This window comes from Pinus tabuliformis, chromosome J (genome assembly GCF_031772625.1).
Source record: "Pinus tabuliformis cultivar Carrire ecotype Pingquan chromosome J, CPIR1, whole genome shotgun sequence".
In the NCBI taxonomy this organism is placed as follows: domain Eukaryota; kingdom Viridiplantae; phylum Streptophyta; class Pinopsida; order Pinales; family Pinaceae; genus Pinus; species Pinus tabuliformis.
In genome coordinates this window covers 112,641,207-112,660,025 of record NC_142295.1, presented here as the reverse complement: position 1 = coordinate 112,660,025, position 18,819 = coordinate 112,641,207, and the positions used below count along the sequence as shown (strand labels likewise).

The 18,819-nt window shown below is 38.3% G+C and overlaps 1 pseudogene across 1 annotated transcript; it reads left to right on the top strand.

The window, feature by feature from the left end:
- The first annotated feature begins 14,272 nt into the window (after positions 1 to 14,272).
- LOC149225793 (abietadienol/abietadienal oxidase-like) lies at positions 14,273 to 17,691 on the top strand (annotated as a pseudogene). The gene is made up of 9 exons (XR_016246988.1): positions 14,273 to 14,733; positions 15,444 to 15,771; positions 15,871 to 16,020; positions 16,228 to 16,461; positions 16,640 to 16,726; positions 16,903 to 16,981; positions 17,095 to 17,210; positions 17,293 to 17,411; positions 17,601 to 17,691. The product of XR_016246988.1 is annotated as an abietadienol/abietadienal oxidase-like (transcript).
- The last annotated feature ends 1,128 nt before the right edge of the window (positions 17,692 to 18,819 follow it).

Below are 18,819 nucleotides of genomic sequence, written 5' to 3'. Positions count from 1 at the left end.
CAAGTCACCTTCAGAGAAGATACGAGGTTTGACATTCTTGTCGAACTGCGCCTTGACTCGTTTCTTATGGGCTTCGTTTGCCAAAGCGGCGTCACGACGGTTTTCATCCAACTGGATCAATTCCAAGAAACGAGCCTCTTCTTCTGAGGTTCCGGGGAGGAGGTCAATTGCGAGTTTAAGAGACGAAATTTCGCACTGGATCGGTAAGACTACCTCCAGGCCATACACCAATTGGAATGGTGTGAACCCAGTGGCATTTTTTACCGAGGTTCGGTAAGCCCACAATGCTGAGTACAGGAGTAGGTGCCATCTTCTTTTGTGAACCCCGATCATCCTTTGCAACATACGCTTCAGGACTTTGTTGATTGCCTCAACTTGTCCGTTGGCTTGTGGATAATATGGGGTAGAGCTGTCGTGCGATAGCCCTAATTTGGTAGCTAACTCTACCATCATGTGATTGCGAAAATGCGATCCATGATCTGTCACTATAGCCTGCGGAACGTCGAACCTGGCGACTACATGATTAAAAAAGAAAAGGGCAGCTGTTTCACCAGTGTTATCCAATGTAGGCATCGCCTCGGCCCATTTGGTAAAATAGTCAACAGCGACTATAATATACCCATGCCCCCCGGTCGAGGTGGGGTTACATTGCATGAAATCGATGCCCCACTTGGCGAAAGGCCTAACAGCAACTATAGGCTGCAACGGTGCGGGCGGTCTCCTGGTTTTGCTATCAAAGATCTGACACGCATGACAACTTCTGACAGCTATTATGCAATCTTTAAACATAGTTGGCCAGAAATATCCTGCTCGTAAGATTCTTTGTGCTGTTGCATATCCAGATTGATGCCCCCCGCACGCGCCTGAATGAAAATCATTCAGGGCTTTCTCGGCCTCCTCATGGGTAAGGCACCTTCTCAGAACTATATCGACACCACAATGGTAAAGTGTATCACCGACGATCATGTAGTCTTTAGATTGGTATCGTATATGCTTCTGTTCCGAGTGTGAGGTATTAGGCCTAAATTTTTGGGTTTGGAGATAAACAATGATGTCTCCATACCATTCATCGCTTACTGATATCAGAAACAAATTTTCATCCACGATTGACTCTTCTGATGTTTCATCGTTGGACGACGATGGGAGATCGCATAATAATTCCGCGAAAACTAGAGCTTTCTTCGATTTGGATTTTACAAAATCCAGATCAAACTCTTGAAGGATCGCTATCCATTTTGAATATTTGCCCCCAAGCAACTGTCGTGACAGTATATACGTCATGGGGTTGCAATCTGACAGAATAGTAGTTTTCCTAAAGAGGACATAATGTCGAAACCTTTGAATCGCTTGAACAGCAGCAAGCGCTAGTTTTTCAACATAGGAATATTTACTTTCTGTGTCATTTAAGTTTTTACTTAAATAATAAATAGGATGTTCAATTCCATCGACTTCTTGCACTAAGACCATCGCAATGGTCGTATCTGCTGTAGCTAGATACAGGTTAAAATCTCTTTGATAGTCCGGGGCGTACATTAATGACGCTCTTACTAGGGAATCTTTCAGAGCGTCAAAGGAAGCTTGCGCAACCTGGTCCCAGACAAAAGGTACATATTTTTTCAAAAGATGAGTATAACCTTTGGCAAGTTCTGCGTAATTTGGAATGAACCTCCTCAGAAAGTTTGCTTTCCCTTGGAGTTTCTGAATCTGAAGCAAATTTGAAGGTGGAGGCAAATTAATGATTGCCTGAACCTTACAGGGGTCGAGACGAATCCCATCCTTAGAGACTACAAAGCCAAGTAAACGACCAGAACCGATGCAAAACACACACTTGTGCGGATTGAGTCTTATCTTGTAGTGTCGGCAACGTAGAAATATCGCTCTCAAATGCCGCGGATGATCAGTCCGCTTCCGCGAATGAGCCGGAAGATCGTCGAGGTAAGGTTGAACGATGTTCTTGATGTCATGGAAGGCATAATTCATTGCCCTCTAAAACGTCGCCCCTGCGTTCTTCAAACCAAAGGGTAATTTTCGATAAGCGAATGTGCCCCACGGACAAATAAATGCAGTCTTAGACTGGTCCTGTGGGCGGATATTTATTTGATTATACCCGGAAAATCCATCCATAAAGGAAAAGATTTCACATCCGGCGCATTCATCAATTATCTGGTCGATGAAGGGTGTAGGGTAGTTGTCCTTTGGACAAGCTTGGTTTACATCCCTATAGTCGACGCACACTCTTATCATCCCTTGTTTTTTCATAACAGGGACAATATTCGATACCCAATCGGTTAGAGGAACCGAGTAGATGAATCCAGCATGGAGAAGTTTTTCAACTTCTGCCTTAATGGCAGCGGCTTTCTTGGGGTGCACCTGCCGAAGCCGTTGTCTTACTGGTTTGACATCAGGATACATTTTAATCTCATGTTCAACTATGCTCGAGTCAATGCCTGGCATTTCATCATATGACCATGCAAAGACATCTCTAAATTCGTGAAAGAGAGCACCATATATTTCCAGTTCTGAAGGGGAACAACTTTTGCCGACATGAATATTCTCTACAACATCAGGTTTTGTCGAGATGTTTATGGCTACGGTCTCTTCAATATTGGATAGGTTTCGCTCTGAATCCACCGTATTTGCAGTATTTGTTAGGAATTCAAACACTGAAGGGTGATATAGGTCGTGTTGAGTTTCTTCTTCACACTCTGGAAGGAGGGAACGATGGTGGTGATCATTCCATGGTGCCCCCTCAATCATCATTGATTGTAAGATTCCTTCGTCAGTCCCATGAACTTTTGACCATGGATCTAATGGGGTACCATATTCTCCAGACCTATCTACCCAAACGCTTGACGATCGTTGATTTGGGCTCGCCTCCCATGCCTGAAACATTGATTGCTACAGTATTTCTATAGGGCTAGGTGGCAAAACCACTTGATAATCCATGACGACTTTGTCTCCTGCGACCTTCGAAGAAGATACCATGTTGCATGTTGCTACAAACGGGACATCCCCTACATGGGAAGGAGGCGGCAACGCGAAAGTTCCCATCATTGTGGGATCTTTTAGCAAGCCTACTCCGATATCTTGCACTGAATGGTCGCTCCCATGGATCATGGGAATGCTTCCAGTAACTTGTGAACCATTAGGGAGGAAATTCTGTTGGTCGACGATCGTAATCCCTCCTTCAAACGGGAATGCGATCTTCCTAAAATATGTCGACACTACAGCTGCCATGGCATATATCCATGGTCTTCCCAGTAGGATGTTATAGTCAAGATTGCCATCAATGACTTCAACATCAATTTCCACTGTTTTTCCTCCTAGTTCAACCTTAAAGTTATTTAGGATACCGTACGGAGTGTACGTCCTACCGTCAAATGCTTTCAATGTCGTCGAAGATCGCGACAAGGTTGGAGATCCAAGAGTTTTCCAGCAACTCATCGACATGATACATGTCGATGCTCCCTCATCAATAATCGTTCTATGAACAGTTTTGTTGAGTGCTTTCACTTGAATAAGGAAAGCTAGTTGCGCTGGTAACCGAGGATCATATCCTCTGTGATCAAAGGATACAAGATTGGAATCTTTAGGATGCACTCCACCAATTGCTGATAACAATGCCTGCCTTTGGGATGGACAATTTTGCAGTACCTCAAGAGTCGACATAGCAGATGGCGATTGGGCCAAATCTTCCACTATGTTATAATGCTGCGCCGCTCTGGCGCGAGGATTAAATGTCGACTTGTGTACTACTCCCTTAGGTGGCTTTATTGTTAATTCATGCGTGAGGGGGGGTACAGCTTCTGCCGAAGTTGTTGTCGAACTACTGGGTTGATCTTTCCCTTTGTCGTTCGACACCGGCGGATTCCCATAATCTTTATTCCTGGTCGAGATCAAAGCATCATTCTGCTTAGAAACCGACAACATAAGCACTTGTGATGGGGAAGCATTTCCACCATCAACCATATTTTGACCTGGGGTGGGAAATGGATCAGTCAACACAGCTGAAGTCTGGGAACTTTTAAAGAACCTCTTTAACTCAGCTTTGAACGGACAGTTGTTTGTCGAATGATCCTCATCGCATATATGACATGGATAATTTTGTTTCCCTTGCCTAGGAGGGTTCGAAGAAGTTTTTTGAGGGGATGAGTCACCCTGTTTCTTCTTCTTCCCTTTGTTTTGTTTCTTCTTGCTTCCTGGTTGATTGGAGTTTTTTCCTTTATCCGTAGATACAACATTTACCTCTGAAGCAAGAATCTCTTGATTTGCTTTTTGATTCGATGTCTTACGGGCTTTCTTATTTGAATCCTTTGTCGACTTAGTGTTTGCAGTTCCAATCACGCCATCACCGGCATGAGAGTCACTATTCGATCCGGGAGGAGGAGGGATTGAAAATTCCGGTCTGGGGGTGTCAGGTATCTTATCATAGAGCGTGCCCGACTGAGTATATACTAAGTCCAAATATTGAGCACGAGCAATAACCTGCTCCTCTGTTACGACGCCTCCCTTGGCCACATCTTCTGTTATAGCAGGAAGAAGCGACTTTATAAACCACTCAGCTAATAGCTGATCTAGAATTAACGAGCCCAAAGTGACAAATGCTCGGTTGGACCTTTTCAGTTATAGAGTTTGAAAAGGGCCAAAAGAAACTGCTCTGGAGATCTAGGCAGAGGGTGTGCCAAACCTCTCGCGAAACCACAGAATAAGTTTTACGGTACGGGTGGTCGATCTTCGTGAATGCTGTGTTCACTGCATCGCGATTAGTAGGGTGGCCGACACGGCTTCCTAAGGATAAAGGATAAATGCCTATAGGGGTCTCCCAATATACGCGACGGTACGCGGGAGCACAAGTCCGTATTAGTGCTATCGTCCCTCAGGAGGAATCACCCACCTTCGTAGAGATCGACAGTCACTACGTTTAACGACGCCGGAACACGTCTCTACCTAGACCTCTATTGTGAGCGTTATGTTACAATGCGTTTTTAGATTCATTCAATATATTTTAAGTTGATCTTGTTTAGCAGTTTGTCTTTCAGGATCACCACGAGATGTATTGGTACAAATTCCTAAATGCAGCTAAAATGATAAGCAAGCTTTATAATCTTTTTAGCTTTGAAAATCCTAACTACTGAGGGGAGAGAAAAACATTATCTTTCCACACAGAGCACCAAGCACAAACTAATGCACTTTCTCCTAGATCAGTCACGCAAACTTATCAAAATATGCAAATGCAAGATGCATGTATTTCTTTTCTTTTCCCTTAATGTTGATGTAGACAAAAAGGAAATTGTCGTATAATTTTCGAATTCAATTTGAAGCGTAAACAAACAAGTTTTGTCTAAAATGAAAAGACGCTTTACAAGCACTTGTTTTGACACTAAAAATGTATGAATTCAAACCATAAAATGAAAAACAAACAAACTCAAACAACCATGAACAGTAATAAAACTAGCTCTTAAGATCACAAAGACACTTTTACAGTTCAGGATTTAAGAGGTCACAGCTATACTGGTTTGCTTTTCACAATGGGAAATTGTAACTGAAACAAGAAATACTGAAAGAACAATGACAGTTTCATCACACAACTGAGGCGGAATAATGTCAAGGAAAGTTGGTTTACAGCAAGTACAATGACCAGCAATCAGCAGCAAAAAACAGTGAAAACAGGGCTAAGACACAGTGGGAAACCTCAGGAAGACATAGCCTAACTGGGTCAGCGCAGGCTCTGGTCTGTCAAATTGACTCTCAGCGCAGTTCCCGAAGGGAATACCTGCGCTGAAATGCAGACTGCCTGTGGACAGCCTGCACTGAGACACGAGAGTTGCGTTTACAAGGATTTCCGGGTCATAAAAAGCTCAAAAATGCACTGTTTTTGCTGAAATAAAAGCTATAGGTCAAGTACAGGCTAAGGGATGATCAAGAGGATGAAAAGCTATCACAAAGAGTACAAGAGTCTTTTGTAGATCAGCTCTTCAAATCATGAATCTGCTCAGAAAATGAGCAAGAGTAGCAGCCCCTCTACTTCGCTTTTGATATAGTCAAAAGCTTTTCGATTTGGTACTCTTTTCTTCAGGAAATGAATAGAAAAGATACTACAAACACCAACAAGATACTAGGCTCCCCAGTGGAGTCGCCAGTTTGTTGTGGGGAAAAGTATCCGACTCGGATGACCCTATCCCTACTCTAAAGGTGACAGTCTTTAGCAACAACTGAAAGTAAAGCTTTAATGTTTTCCTTTATGAAAGTACAGAGAGAAGGAAGAAAAGATTAACCAACCGGTGTCTTTCGCTTTTGTCGATCCTTATCCTCTCTCTTTATCTCTTGTTCCCAGCTCCTTGCTCTCTTTGCCGGTCCAGCTACACACAAATCCTGCACAACAGAGAGAAGAAAACTACAAGATACATGTACTCATAACTGATGCATGGATTAGAGTGAATCAAATATACAAGTAAATACAATACATCAATGCAATACAAGTATATAGGAGAACATTTAAAGCTTTATTGATAAAAGTAACAGGGTTCTGAGAAGGTTACAACCATCAATGGCTCCAATCCAGTAGCACCTCCCCAGCAGCAAGAAGTCTCCTCTTCACCTCTGGAAAAACAATCACCCAATAGCTCTAACTGTAAACCAACAACACTTCCTTGCTTTGCACAAAATTCCAGCCTCCTTAGACCTCATAGAAGAGCTCTATATATAGGATAGAAGAAGAAAGGATGAGTCAGCTTGAGACTGACATAAAGCTGCCTTGTGTCCTCTTCCTCTTCAATTAAACTTCAGTTCTTGAGTCCACTTGGAGATCCTTGCTTACACATGGAGATCAAGTACCTCTTACTCATCACAGGGCGAATCCCATGAACCAAGTGTCAGTTTGGAAGCTTCCTGGGCAATTGACACCTTGCAGAATGACTGTGCCACTTGGCCAATCTCGCCCAGCGCAGGTAGCCTTCATTAGATTTGACTTTCAGCGCAGGTACAAGGAGGAGCAGTTGCATTCCAGCGCAGATGCTCAGTGGAGCAGCTGACATGATCCAAAAATAGCCTGTTTTTGAGTGTTTTCAGGTGGAGAACTGATGGGAAGTGCTGTGGTTTGCTGACCTTGTTCTTCTAGGGGTAAGAACAACATGTTTAGGGACTGAGGATCCCTGTAATTATCGACATTTCATGCTCCATGTTACGAGGCACAAAAATTTCTATAACATGGCTGCGCAGCAATGGCATGCAAGGCAGAAGGATTGGTGAGCCGGGATGATGGCGAGCTGTCGCACAGGAGATTGGGCCACCTTCACTATGGAGCCTTGAAGATACTGTAGAAGATTTCTACTGGGCTTCCTAAAGGCACTCTTGCGTAGTCAGATTAGTGCAAGGGGTGTACTTTGGGAAAATTTGTGAAAGCCACCTTTCACGAGACGGATAGTCGTGCCACAATGATCCTTGAGAGAATTCACACAGATGTGTGTGGACCTTTCTCAGTAGCTTCGACAGTAAAGCACAGGTACTATGTGATCTTTGTTGATGAGTTCTCTCGAAAGTGCTGGATCTTCTTCATGCAAAAGAAGAGCGAGACATGCTCAAAGTTCTGTGAGTTCAAAGCACTAGTCGAGAAGGAATCGGGGAAGAAGGTGAAGGCTCTTAGGAGCGACAATGGTGGTGAATTCATCTCTGGCGAGTTCAAGAACTTTTGCAACATAGAAGGGATTCGAAGAGAGCTCATAGCTCCCCATAACCCACAGCAGAACGGGGTTGCTGAGTGGAAGAACAGAACAATCGTGGGTGCTGCACGGGTGATGTTACATGATCAGGGCCTACCCCTTCACTTGTGGGTGGAGGCATGCAATACTGTAGTATATGTGTAGAACCGTTGTCCTCATAGGATACTTGGCATGAGTACACCCAAGGAGGTTTATTCTAGTAAGAGGCCTGATATTTCCCATTTGAGGATTTTTGGTTCTAAAGTTTACATGCATGTGACGAAGGATAGAAGGAAGAAGCTGGAGCTGACCGCAGAGGTTGGGATATTTGTGGGGTACACTGATACGCCCCACAACTATCGTGTGTATTTTCCGAGCGACGGGATATCAAATTTCAGGAGGAGAAAGCCATGAAGTGTTCGCTTGAGAGGGAGCCACACTTGCATGCAGATGAGGAGCTATTAGTTCCTAAGGATGAGCTTCAGGATGTGCATCAGCCACAAGATGAAGTTCATGGAGTGGAAGAGACCACTCATGCAGCGCCAACCATCAGAGGGAAAAGCGCACTACAGAAGCTGAGTGATTGGCTCAAGATGCAGAGAAGGTTGTAGTACCACCTACAGGACAGCGCAGACAGAGACAGTCACCTGATCGGTACACTGGATACATGGCTCTTGTGAGAAAATGTGTCAGACTAAGCCATCCTCTTTCGAGGAAGTTGTGGAGGATCCCGCATGGGTAGATGCCATGGTGGAATAGTATGATTCGATTGTCAAAAATAGTGCATGGGAGATTGTCCCAAGACCGGAGGGGAAATCAGTGGTGGGTTTGAGATGGATCTACAAAGTGAAGCAGGCAGCTGAAGGGAGTGTGGAGAAGTACAAGGCAAGATTTGTTCCCCGAGGCTTCTCACAGATAGAGGGGATCAATTATGAGGAGACCTTTGCACCTGTCGCAAGGTATTCTTCCATACGGATGATTCTTTCTCTCTCAGCGCAGATGGGGTGGCACATTCATCAGATGGATGTGAAGACTGCATTCCTCAACGGAGTCATTAAGGAGGAGGTGTACATAGAGCAGCCCGAAGGTTTCGAGATCTTCAACAGCGAGTCGCATGTGTGCAGGCTCAAGAGAACATTGTATGGGTTGAAACAAGCACCATGTGCTTGGTACACACGGATGGACAGTTATTTCATCGGACTTGGATTCTCCAAGAGTGAGGCGGATCCTAACCTATACCAGATTGTGGTGGAGGGTAAGTTGCTTATCATTGTACTTTATGTAGATGATTTGATTTTGACAGGAGATGAGCTATTGATACTTTCATGCAAGGATGATCTTGCTAGAGAGTTTGAGATGAAGGACTTGGGCCTCCTTCATTATTTCCTGGGATTGGAAATTTGGCAGCGTAGTGATGGACTATTTGTTTCTCAGGGTAAGTATGCTTGGGAGATACTAGAGAAGTTCAACATGCATGGCTGCAAGCCTGTTGATACTCCTCTTCCTGGAGGTTAGAGGAAGGAGGATGCTACTTCAGCGGAGGTAGTGGATGCCACTGTTTATCGACAATTGGTGGGGTCGCTTATGTATCTGGTCAATACACGACCCGATATATGCTATGCTTTTAACCAGCTTTCACAAGCTATGGTTATGCCAACCAAGCTCTTCTGGAAGGCAGGGAAGCATGTATTGCGTTATCTCAGAGGCACATCGGGATATGGATTGTGGTACAGACAGGAGGATGAGGTTAAGCTGTGTGGGTTCATGGATGCAGATTGGGCAGGGAGACCAACGGACAGAAATAGCACATCTGGAGGGATCTTTAGTATCGTGTCGATAGCAGTTTCTTGATACAACAGGAAGCAGAGATCCGTGGCACTCAGTTCAGAAGAGGCCAAGTATATGGCAACAAGTTTGGCTGCATGCGAGGCTATATGGATGAGGAAGATCTTGGACGGGTTGTTTGGGTCACACTTGGAGCCTACTGTGATTTATTGTGATAACCAGAGTTACATTAAACTCTCGGCTAATCCAGTATTTCATGATAGATCCAAGCACATTGACATCAGGTACCATCATATCAGAGATTATGTGCAGTAGAGAATCATGTTACTTTCATACATTCCCACGGAGGATCAGGATGCTGATATCTTGACGAAGGCGCTCACCAGGAACAAATTCGAATACCACCGAGGCAGGATAGGGGTTGCAAATAATCCATATCTTGTTGAGAGGGAGTGTTGAAAATGAAACAAGATGATGGAGCTTAGTGAAAAGAAGTCGCCTTCACTAAGTGGGCCCACAAGCTATTTTTGGCGCAAAGTCTATTTTTAGACTATGTCTATTTTTAGACATATGGATCATGGTCTATGAGTTCCAGGATGCTATTTGTGGATGATTGGTCATGTTGGTAAAAATAGATGGACTTCTATTTTTAGACATATGGGCGGAGTCTATTTTTAGAGTGCTAGGCTAAAAATAGAACAGTCGAATATTATTAGCTCTTAATAATATTTGGACTATAAACATTATCTTATCCTCTTGGAGCACTTCAGTTCGAGCTACGGATGTGGCACATGCAACTGCCAGAAGGAAATACACTTTTCTTATGCGTCAATTGAGCTATTGCATGATGGACTTCAATTAGAACTCAAGTGATTGAGTTTAGTGGAGTTGATTGAGGAGTTGATGGAGTTGTGTTCAGTTTGACTTAGTTGAACTAGTTGTATTTAGTCTAACTGCAAAATACACTAGTGATGAGTGATGTGAATTAATTGTTAATTAATTCACTAATTATTAACTCATAAATCAACTAAAGAATACATCAATTAACTCAGTGCATGGACAATTCAGTGGAGACAGGTGTTAGAGGTGGAGACTACTATCAGTTGTGACTATAGCTGTGCATGAGATTTGCACAATCAATGATTGAGATTGCCAATGAGGATTGCGCAGTACAAGCCAAGGAAAACGAGCTTGGATCATTCCTATTCTCACTTTGGATTGCGCAGTAGAGGCAGGAAGACATCGGAGGAGATTTGAACCTGTGACTTGATTCAGATTTGAGCTAGTTTGTGTGTAGCAGGTGGAGATAGTACTGAGTACTGTGAGGAGTATTGTACTATGTATTGTTACATGTTCTCTATCATTATAATATACAGATAGTTGGAGGTTTTCAGCTGTATGCTTTCCCCAGTACATACTGTGTTGATATGTGTGATTGATGTTTCAATGTGCGCATGCTTGTTTCTTAATTCTGCAAAATTGATGATCAATGTAGAGGAGGTTATGTATTATGCATGCATTCTGCAAATAGTGTATAATCGGGATAATCTCTGTGAATAAGTGTTATATTATTCAAAATTTCTACACTGATGTGGCATGTTGACATGGCTAGATGATGTGTCATAAAGTAGGCTTTAGATGATGTGGGATACCAATGTGGTGTTGATGTGGCAAAAAGGATTTCCATGTGTCTACCACATGGATAGTATGAGCACTGACATGACACAAAAAGGATGAACCTTCTAGTGACCATAACTTTGTGTCAAGAGCTTCAACTTAGTTGAAATTTATATCATTAGAAGGTTCTCGATGATCAAAAGATAATGGTTGCCTCAAAAATGAGTTTCGAGGTGGTTGAAGGAAGAGGAATTTTAATGATCCTCTCTCTATAAAGTAGCCCTAGAGGTCAATTCTAAGTACTCTACATCCTTATTTACACATAAAGGGGTTGGGGATGTTATAATATATGACCTTGTATCATGACATGTCTATTAATGCACATGCCAACTCCTCCAAGACCATCATTCTACCATCAAGCTCCATAGTCATGAGGTTGACATACGTGCATGACCTCAAGTGTTGACATCAATGTCAACACAACCATCTCATTATCAATACATCAATGCCAACCAATAGTCCCTTATTGAGTCCTAAAACTTGAGACCCGTTTCATGGGTTCTCAAGAGAGGAAACTCAATGTATTATTGGATTCACTCATCCATACTACTAAATACCTCTTCAACAAACAAGTAGAACATGATATTTTTTTCCATGCAAATTATGATATTATTGAAGGGGTGCTTCAACTATGGATATAGGAAGTCTTACATTAGTAATTACTTCAAATTTGGAGGTTTTGATGGTCATCTATTCTCCATCCAGAAAGGACATAACCAAAAGAATAGAAGTTGGAGTTATTATATATTGATTGAAGCACTTCCTAAATTAGAGAGAGTAACTTGTGAGAAAATGTCGTGTCATCTATATATTTCATGTGATTGTGTATAAGGAAGGACTAAAACTCTTAATCATGCCATGAGAATAACTTTGAGCTCTAAGAAGATAGTTAGGGTATCATATATTGCAAATGAGAAAGAAATTTGATTACTTTGGTTGCTCTGTGAGTTTTGTTCTCTCCTACTACTGGGCCTTCTTTAGGAAATGGTGCAAATTGGTTTATCATTTGCAAAAATAGCTGAATTTGTTCATGAGGATGGAATAACAACAACAAATAGGAAGACTATATGAGTCACATTATGTAGCTTCTTAGAGAGCTAGCTCACATAAAATGTGAATGATACTGTGGATAGACATTGATGCCATTGCAACAAAAAAACTAATACCATCTTGCTACCACCTCAACCACCTCCCCATCAAATCAATCTATAAATCCAATCAAAATTTGAATAAATATCAATAAAATAAAATTAAACAAAATAAATATAAACAACACTTAAATCAAACCATAATACAAATTTTAAAAATGTAAATTATATAATTGAAACTAATAACAAAATAACACGAGCAACCAAGTTTTTGTGAAACTTTTTTAACAATATAATATTAAAAATATATATAATTTCATACTCAACATAAAATTCACATATATTATTTTAGATATTAATAATAAAATAAATATTTTAATATAAACTTTACATAAAATACTATAAAAATATTAGATAGTTTCATGGCATTTTTTCTTAAAACATATTTACTCATATGGAGTAAACATGCTTTTCATAACCCTTCCAAAAAAATTAATAACCCTTCCACTTATGCTTTCATTAATATATATATATAATTATAATTCAAGATTTAATAATTTGATGGGTAATTAAATCTACTTATAATTATAATTTTTTACTAAAAAATTATCAATATTTATTTTTGGGTAATTATGTTTGTGTAGGGTGAGATTTATTTGTTTATTGGATGAAAAAATTATCTATTTAATAGGTACTATTACTAAGATTGTGAGAGCCCTTTGGATAGTTCAATTTCTGCCAAAGTGGCTTCTATTCTTAACCCCTTCTCATAAAGTTCGAACTTGAAATCTAATGAGAACTAAACCCTAGTCAAACCAACTAATCTACACCTCATGGATTTGAATATATCAACCATTTAACTAAAAAATACAAATATGTTTCCTTTAACCAAAAACTCACTTACAACATTCACCAATAAATATTTACCAAACGTTGAGAATTTATTAAGAAATTATGAGTCTAACTGATGATGGGAATTTGCCAATATAAAATTGTGCTCTCATGTTATTTAAAATATAGTTTTAAATATATACAGTGATTCAGTGCCTAAAAATTTTCCTTGAAACGTTTGATCTTTGAAAACTTAAACTTAAAGTCATGATTTTTAAAATTTTTTATAAAATTTTAGATAAAATTGACCATAAAATTATTTGAAAAAATATAATTTTTCTCTCAAATTAATTATAAACATATTGAAAAATAAAACTTACAAATAGTAAAATTTTTAAAATATGAAAAAAAAACTCAAAAATTAAAACTTACATATAATAACAATTATTAGAATATAAAAAATTAGAATATAAAAAAAAACTCAAAAAGTGATATTTTAACAACGTTGAAAATATTGTAGCGTATATTTATCAGGATTCTTTAAAGAAAACCATGTTATTGTAAATATGTGTATATTCATTATTGTTATTCCAAATAATTATGAACATACTTATCTTCCCCCGAAAAAAACATATTTTAATTTTAAAATACTAGTTTGAAATAAAGTTTTAAGCCCAGCTAAAGTTAAAAGAAATGATTTCAATCCAAAGGATATAAATATGAATGCCATCATCTTTGTAGTTATTGGTGGGACAGAGTCATATACCTTTTAATCTGATTTTATATACTATCACCCATTACTATTAAATACTTTTAAAATATACTATCACAAATTACTATTTAATTTATTAAAATAATTTTAAAATATTGTAGATTGTTTGTGAATCTTTTTGTTTCAAAATATTAAAAAAATAATAAAAATAAATTTTAAATTTTATGAAATCCAGAATTTTAATATAATGGAAATATATGAAATAATAAAGAAATTAATTGACATTTTTAGATATAAATTCTTCACAAATGAAACTTTCATATAAAGACACCTTATGGAATCTTTCAAGTAAAGAATGTGGACAAAGTTTGGAATCTTTGGAAGATAAACAATTTAAGAATTTTTTGGAGTTAACCCCATGGCAATAAATTATTTCAAACTTTTTTATCTAGAATCATTTTTATATTTTATAAAGTTGAAAATTGATTTTATTGAAACATTTAGAATCCTGACAGGTATTGCAGTCATTATTAGATCTAGTGCAACCCTGAGTACTGTGTAATTGAGGTACTCTGCAACCTCAAACTCATTAATGGACTGCAATTTGCAAACTTCAACCCCTGAATGCAATTAAGTTCGCAAAGCGGTCCAGAGGTTCTCCAGAAGAAGAATCAGTATCCACTGATACCGTTAAAAGTGTCGCAATGGCGGATCAAATATCAGTGGTGTTGGTGGTGTTCACTGCAGCGGTGGCGCTCCTCCACCTTATTCACAGGTGGTGGAATATCCATGGCTGCCGAAAAAGGAGTATCAATAGAGGGAATCAGGAGGCCCGTCTACCTCCTGGATCGACTGGATGGCCACTGATTGGCGAATCCTTCAGTTATTATCGCTCCATGACCAGCAATAATCCCAGGAAATTCGTTGATGAAAGGGAGAAAAGGTGAGAGACGCTCCCTCTGTCTCTATGTATAAATGTATTGATGACCCATAACTATTTTGTTTTATATATGAAAAGGCAGATAAAAGTAAGCATTAATTGCGAACAGCCAGAAATGGAAGCAATCACATACAAAGAACACCGAGATATATTCTTGGAAAACCCAATTTTAGGAAAAACCTAGTCTAATAGAATTTTATTAATTTTTTTTAATGGGAGTCTATTTTCAAGTTTTTAAGTCGCACATCATAACAGAATAAGATTTGACCCCTGATCTCATTGGTTTCACCTAACAAACTCAGCAGCCACACCACACATCACTGTATAAATTTTATTAATTCTTTAACCAAAAACTCTGCTTAAATTTTAGTCCTTTACACTAAGCTGACTGGGAGACCCTGCTCAAACCAATAAAGACTCCTTGACAAGGGAGATCCTGCTCAACCCAATAAAAACCCCACACTGACCAGGGAGACCTTGCTCTACTGTTCGCCCTTCTATCTTGGTACCTTTACTAGAAAAACAAATAAGTCTATTTATAAACTTTTTTCCCAATCAAATATAATTGTATTATTTAATTGACATAATACAATGGGCTACAATAACATGTGGCAAAAACTCAGGGTTAATCTTAACATTTTGATGGTTTCCGGCTTTTATTAACCATTTAATTTATCTGATGTCTTGCTGAAGTAAAAAGAAAAAAATTGCAGGTATGATTCCGACATTTTCATATCTCATTTATTTGGACGCCGGGCAGTTGTATCAGCAGATCCCCAGTTCAACAAGTTTGTTTTGCAAAACGAGGGGAGGCTCTTTCAAGCCCATTACCAAGAGTCTCTCAAGACTTTGATAGGCAAGTACGGGCTTCTCTCAGTGCATGGCGATCTCCAGAGGAAGCTCCATGGAATAGCTGTGAATTTGCTGAGGTTTGAGAGGCTCAGAGTTGACTTCATGGAAGAGATACAGAGTCTTGTACACTCAACGTTGGACAGATGGGCAGATATGAAGGATATTGCTCTGCAGAATGAGTGTCACCAGGCAAGTGAAATCCTAGGAAAAACAAAAACAAAAAATTGTGTACCTAGGCAGGAGATTTTTGGATGCATTTGAGTTTGATCACTTAATTTGTTGTTGTAGATGGTTCTCAACTTGATGGCAAAATAACTGCTGGATTTATCTCCATCCAAAGAGACAAGTGAGATTTGTGAGTTATTTGTTGATTACACCAATGCAGTGATTGCCATTCCTCTTAAAATCCCTGGTTCTACCTATGCAAAGGGAATTAAGGTACAAAATAGATTTGTCTTCTGTTATTAGTTCTTCATCTGTACCTTTTTTTACCTTTCTTTCCTGTTCTCATGATCAATATGTATACCACAGAGCTTCCTTGTAAAATTACCTTTTTTCTCTTCATACAGTTAAGGCGATCTAATAAATTTCAATGAATATTATGTGATGATGCAGGCTATCTAATAAATCTCAATAATGATGCAGGCCAGACAACTTCTCATAGGAAAGATTTCTCAGATGGTACAAGAGAGAAGGAATAATCCTCATGTTGTTCATAATGATTTGTTACAAAAACTTATGGAAGGATCCCTTTCGGATGAAATTATTTGTGATTTTATTCTATTTTTACTCTTTGCTGGACATGAGACTTCATCCAGAGCCATGACATTTGCTATCAAATTTCTTACTTATTGCCCTCAGGCATTGGAGCAAATGAAAGTATGTATAGCTTCTCTTGATCTTTGATACCACAACGTCTAAGGAGTTTGTCTGAAAATTGGAACAAATAAGGGTATTGGAACAAATAAGGGTATGTATAGGTATTTTTTTAAGTTTCAATTATTTTTTTTGGTCTTATTGGAGTTGCCTAATGAATTATTTCATATTGGCATGATAGGAAGAGCATGATGCTATATTAAAGACCAAGCGGAATCCTAAGAAGTTGGAATGGGAAGATTACAAATCGATGAAATTTACAGAATGTGTATGATAATTATTTTCGTTAATTATTTGTTTTTTTTAATTTATTTTATTAATGTGAGATATTATTTTTTGAATATTTTTTTAAAATAATTTTATGTGAAATTAAATTTTATTTTGTATTTTAAAAATTACAATATTTGGATTTAAATTAAAAATATATTTATTTATTTTTTATAGGTAATTAATGAAACACTTCGATTAGGTAATTTTGCCTCTGGAGTATTTAGAGAAGTTAAAGAGGACATTAAAGTGAAAGGTATTGTTCAATAGAAGTTATTACATTTGAGATAATATAATATTTCTTACAATTTTATTTAAATTTCAATATTATTGATATTAATATGATTTTGTTTTTAAATGTTTTTATAGATTATCTCATTCCAAAAGGATGGGTGGTCTTTGCATTTTTAACAGCAACACATTTACATGGAAACTCCTACAATGAAGCTCTTATATTTAACTCATCACGATGGGAACCAAATCAAGTAGGCTCATATTTATGATATAGTATAAATTTAAAATATGGTTTGTAAATTATTAGGGTAATTAAACTTATTCATAATGCAGGATGTATCAAATAATGTTTCATTTACACCGTTTGGAGGTGGAGCTAGGCTTTGCCGGTGATTTCATCTAGCTAGGCTTGATTTGTCTCTTTTTCTTCACATATTTCTCACAAGATTTAGGTTTGTGTTCTTCCTATTTCATTATAGATAGAGCTTTTGTTCATAATTATAGAAAATATTTTCATGAAAGAAAATATTATTTTAAATAGACTAAGAAGGATTATATTATCATTTTTTTAGTACATAATTTAATAAGCATTAATTCATTTTAATTTATTTTAATATTGAATAATATTATTTACATTGCAGATGGGAAGGGCTTGGAAATGACCGTACCTCATATTTTCCATTACCATACTTGACTGAGGGATTTCCCATTCGCCTTCATTGTAGACAATGAATGCATGATATTTGAGTTTGACATTGAACATGGTATTTAAATTATACATTCTTAATTATGTAATAAATAAAATTTTACTTTTGAATTTCTATATTCTATTTTTTAAAGTTATTATTGTAACATTGAATATTATATTCCAAATGTTTTGTAATATAATTGTGTTAATTCAATTCTAAACAATGAAATTACAAAAACTAATAGTCTTAGTGATATAGATAGGATCATTATATTGTTTGTCATCCATCTCAATGTTTTCAAGGTGGAAGAATAAAAAAAATCAACTTATATGAGTAGTTTTAGTAGTGGGGCCCAATTTGGAGAATTAGCATCAATTTTTTTTTTAGGGTCAGTTTGATGCCTTAAATTACATCTTTTAGAGTAAAACTTTTCTACTCAAGTGTAGCACCCCCTAATGTTATTTTACACATAGACACCTCTCTAATAGTCCAAGAAAGATATCAATCAGAATTCATATGCAAAAGTTGTGCCTCTCAAAAGATGACCTATCGTGTTTAACCACTATAATTCAAGATGATGCCATGTTAGCCCCTGTTACTCATGCAAAAGGGGCTAGCCACATGGGAACTATGAAGAAGAATCTAGAAGGGTTGAGTTGTAACTCATGTTGATGGTTGAATTGATCAAATTTCAACCCTAGTTGGCTATCAGGTTGTGTTATAACTAGGCCACTAGGAGAAAAATGGGTTCCATTCTATTTGGTTGAATTTTGTTCCATGGTAGAGAAAAGTCGCTAGGGGAGAGAGGAGGAGGGAGGGGGGGGGGGGGGGGGGGGGGGGGGGGGGGGGGGGTGGGGGGGGGGCGTCAGGGAGAGAGAGAGAGAGAGAGAAACAAAGGGGGGTTTTTGTTCTGTAACATCCTATAGGCCATGTGTCTTAGGAAACTCCATAAAGAGTGTCTTCTCCTTTGTATTTGCATCATTTCAATTCAACACAAAATAGAGAAAATAAACCTCACATTCCGTGTGGATTTTCTCTTGAAAGAGTTTTCCATAACATATCTTGGTGTTCATTGTGGTTGGGGAGTGTTTATATTTCACTCTTATATATTTTATGCATTTATCTATTAAATGCATAAGCATAAAAATAGTAGTTAATAAATCTAGAAATA